General features: G+C 44.1%; 1 protein-coding gene across 1 annotated transcript in view; it reads left to right on the forward strand.

Annotated features, from left to right (window-relative positions):
• The window catches only part of SAR1B (secretion associated Ras related GTPase 1B), a 1,003,791-nt gene that overhangs the window by 695,284 nt on the left and 304,444 nt on the right, over window positions 1–4,063 (forward strand). The gene's annotated exons all lie outside the window — the stretch shown is intronic.

Genomic DNA, 4,063 nt, shown 5'->3' on the forward strand with positions numbered 1-4,063 from the left:
ACCGCGTCGCTATTAGAAATACAAAAATTAGCCACGCGTGGTGCCACGCGCCTGTAGTCCCAGCTACCCAGGAGGCTGAGATGGGAGGATGGCTTGAGCCCAGGAGGCTGCAGTGAGCCAAAATCACGCTACTGCATTCCATGGACAGCAAAATACCCTATCCCTCACCCCCCTCAAAAAAAAAATACAAAAAAAAAAAAGTTTATGCAAATTAATAAGCAATTTTGCAGAGGAGTCCCTTAGCAAAGATATAGCAAAAAAAAAAAATTTTTTTTAAGAACAAGAGTCCATTTAACTTCAACTTAGCAGTTGTTAGCGGTCCATCCATATGGACCTAGAAAAAATAAAGCATTTTGCCTCAAAGTAGCCCAAAATTCCTGGGCTTCTGTTCTTCCCATTTGCCCGCTTGACAAAATGTAACCATTTCGCCGGGCGCTGTGGCTCACACCTGTAATCCCAGCACTTTGGATGAGGCGGGTGGATCAATTGAGGCCAGGAGTTCAAGACCAGCCTGGCCAAAATGGTGAAACCCCGTCTCTACTAAAAATACAAAAACAGCCGGGCATGGTGGTGCGTGCCTGTAATCCCAGCTACTGAGGAAACTGAGGTAGGAGAATCGCTTGAACCCGGGAGGCGGAGGTTGCAGTGAGCTGAGATTGCAGCACTGCACTCCAGCCTGGCTACAGAGCAAGACTGTTAAAAAAAAAAAAAAAAAAAAAAAAAAAAGATGTAACCATTTCAAATGCAAAACTCGGAATCACACTGGGGGCCCTGATCAAATGTCACTGGTCCTAAATAATTAAAAGTTGTATTTCCAACGTTTACATTGAGTGTTTATGATCATGAAAACTACTACTCAGATTTGCTCATTAAAGAAAGAACTGAAAAATGAACCGGTGGATGTGAGTTAACAAGTGAACCTTCATAATTTTCAGTAAATTTACTTTCATCGTTTTCCTTCCTTAATACCACTGTATGAAACTGTGGCATCTCGGATATAGTCACTGGCCAGGCAGAATGGCTCATGCCTGTAATTCCAACACTTTGAGAGGCTGAGGCGGGCAGATCACTCTAGCCCAGAAGTTTGAGACTAGGCTGGGCAACATGGTGAAACCCCGTCGCTACAAAAAAATATAAAAATTACTCGCGCATGGTGGCTCATGCCTGTAGTCCCAGCTACTGAGGAAACTGAGGCAGGAGAATCTCTTGAACCTGGGAGGCAGAGGTTGCAAGATCGGGCCACTGCACTCCAGCCTGGGAGACAAGAGCGAAACTTCATTTCAAAAAAATAAAATAAATTTGATCATTCAGATCTAGTCAAAAAAGCAAACAGCAGATGCTAGGGCCCAGGGAAATGATGATGTCCACTGATAGGGGCTGTGAATTGTCTGCCCACACATGTAGCTCCCCAATTAATAGGATTTAAGTCCCTTAGCAAAGATTTACTGGCCACATCCTCTGTGGTGGGCACCATGCTTAGCTTGGGCTGTTTAGCTGGTCTTTGGTTACTTCTTTCCCCCTTTCACTTTCCCTCAACACTACTGGTGTTTTTTGTTTTTTCTGATTTTGGGGGGTTTTTTTGAGAAATTATCTTGCTCTGTCACCCAGGCTGCAGTGCAGTGACACCATCACGGCTCACTGAAGCAGTCCTCCCACCACAGCCTCCCAAAGTGCTAGGATTCCAGGCATGAGCCCCCGCACCTGGCAGCACCAGTGTTTCGAGGCTGATCCTCTCTATACTTGAACCTCCTCTTCAGGGAATGGCTCTGCTCCACATTTCCCTCCAGGGGAACCCCATGTAGCTGGGCCATAGTGCAGAGGCAGGGCAGGGTGCCATCCCACGTAAAGGTTTTGGAGTAAATTTAAAGCCTGGTCCAGCCACTGGAAGCTGCATGAACGAAAGCAAGTTATTGAGAGCCTCAGGTTTTTTCTTTTGCTTTAAGACAGGGTCTCAATCCTGATTGCCTAAGCTGGAGCGCAGTGGCATTACAGCTCACTGCAGCCTCAACCTCCTGGGTGATTCTCCCACCTCAGCTCCCCGAGTAGCTGGGACTACAGGGACGCACCACCACGCCCAGCTAATTTTTTGTATTTTTAGTAAAGACGGGGTTTCGCCATGTTAACCAGCCTACTCTTGAACTCCTGAGACTCAAGCAATCCACCTGCCTCAGCTTCCCAAAGTACTGAGATTATAGGCGTGAGCTACTGTGCCAAGCCAGTTTATTCTTTAAAATGAGGATATTAAACAAAATAGCGGTGGCTACTGTAATCCCAAAGCATCGAGGTCAGGAAAACAGTACTTGGCACTGGCGGCGCCACACAGTAATGGCGGGAACCCAAGGCGGAGTTATGGCGCCACTGCATCCAGCCTGGGCGACAGAGCGAGACTCCGCCTCATCAATGTAAACTTTTCCTTGCATTTGTATTTCATCAAAGTTTTCCTTGCAGTACACACACGTGAAGATTCAAATCCCAGCTTCATCAACTTACAATCTGTGTAACCTGGGCAAGTTATCTAACTCTCTATGCCTCAATTTGCTCATTTGTAAAATAGAAATAATGGGCCATTCTGAGATATGGTCCCCTCCTGCCAGCGACCACCCCAACCACAGCTGTTGGCAACATGACACATAAAAGTTGTAAACTCCCATTCATTATAACACTCTAAGAAGGAGACTCATCCGAGGTTTTATTTCTATAGAATTTAGGGTGCCTCATGAAATAAACGTTCAACTACTCTAAAACCCTGGAAACAATTAGTATAAAAGTAATTTATGATGCGGTAATTAGCTGTCATATCTGAATTTAAGGGATCTTTTAGAAACAGCTTTTCAAAAAGTTTGTTTAGGCCAGGCGCAGTGGCTCACACCTTTAATCCCAACACTTTTGGGAGACTGAGGCAGGTGGATCACCTGAGGTCAGGAGTTTGAGACCAGCCTGGACAACATGGCAAAACCCTGTCTCTTCTAAAAATAGAAAAATTAGCTGGGTGTGATGGCGCATGCTTGTAGTCCCAGCTACTCAGGAGGCTGAGGCTGGAGAATTGCTAGAACCCGGGAGGGAGAGGTTGCAGTGAGCCAAGATTGCACCATTGCACTCCAGCCTGGGTGACAGAGCAAGACGTCATCTTAAAAAATAAAAAAAATTTAAAAAATAAAAAAAATAAAAGTTTGTTTAAATTACATGTTGTCTTTCTACTAAATGTGTCTTGAACTAGACTAGAATCAACTTGTGGGCAAGAAGAGTGTTCTATACTTTAATACTTCTTTTTTTTTTTTGATACGGAGTTTCGCTCTTGTTGCACAGGCTGGAGTGCAGTGGCATGATCTCGGCTCACTGCAACCTCTGCCTCCGGGGTTCAAGTGATTCTCCTGCCTCAGCTTCCCAAGTAGCTGGGATTACAGGCACCTGCCACCACACCCAGCTAATATTTTGTATTTTTAGTAGGGACAGGGTTTCACCAAGTTGGCCAGGCTGGTCTCAAAACTCCTGACCTCAAGTGATCCTCCCACCTTAGCCTCCCAAAGTGCTGGGATTACAGGCGTCAGCCACTGCGCCCAGCCTGCTGGGAACATTTTAAGGTTCAATTAATGCAAGCTGGTTAGATAACTATGATTAAAATGTATACATTAGCATAGAACTGATAATAATTGAGCTTTAGTTACAGCATTCCTTTCTCCTAACATCTCCCTTACCCAGAAACAACTTAAAACACTTCAAATTTTTTGAGTGAAAGTAGAGATCACAAACATCAAGGTATTTGATTCTTTTATTTTCCATCACTTGCTACTTGAGGGGGTCACACTAACCAATTCTCGTTACATACTTTCCTGCTATGGACTCTGGAAGAAAAATTGCAAAGAAACAGAAAACTAACCTTCTTAAACATATATAAGAAATCAAGGTTTCCTAAAACTATTATCTGAGAGTCCTATTTTTGCCTTCTGTATAGTAAGCATGTCATTCTACTCACTGTTCTACCAGAATACATCTTCACATTTCAAACTGGATTACTTTTCAAATACTGGATTAAGTTCATGCAGTAAAAACAAGAATAGTCCAC

This window comes from Macaca thibetana, chromosome 6 (genome assembly GCF_024542745.1).
Source record: "Macaca thibetana thibetana isolate TM-01 chromosome 6, ASM2454274v1, whole genome shotgun sequence".
NCBI classification, from domain to species: Eukaryota; Metazoa; Chordata; class Mammalia; order Primates; family Cercopithecidae; genus Macaca; species Macaca thibetana.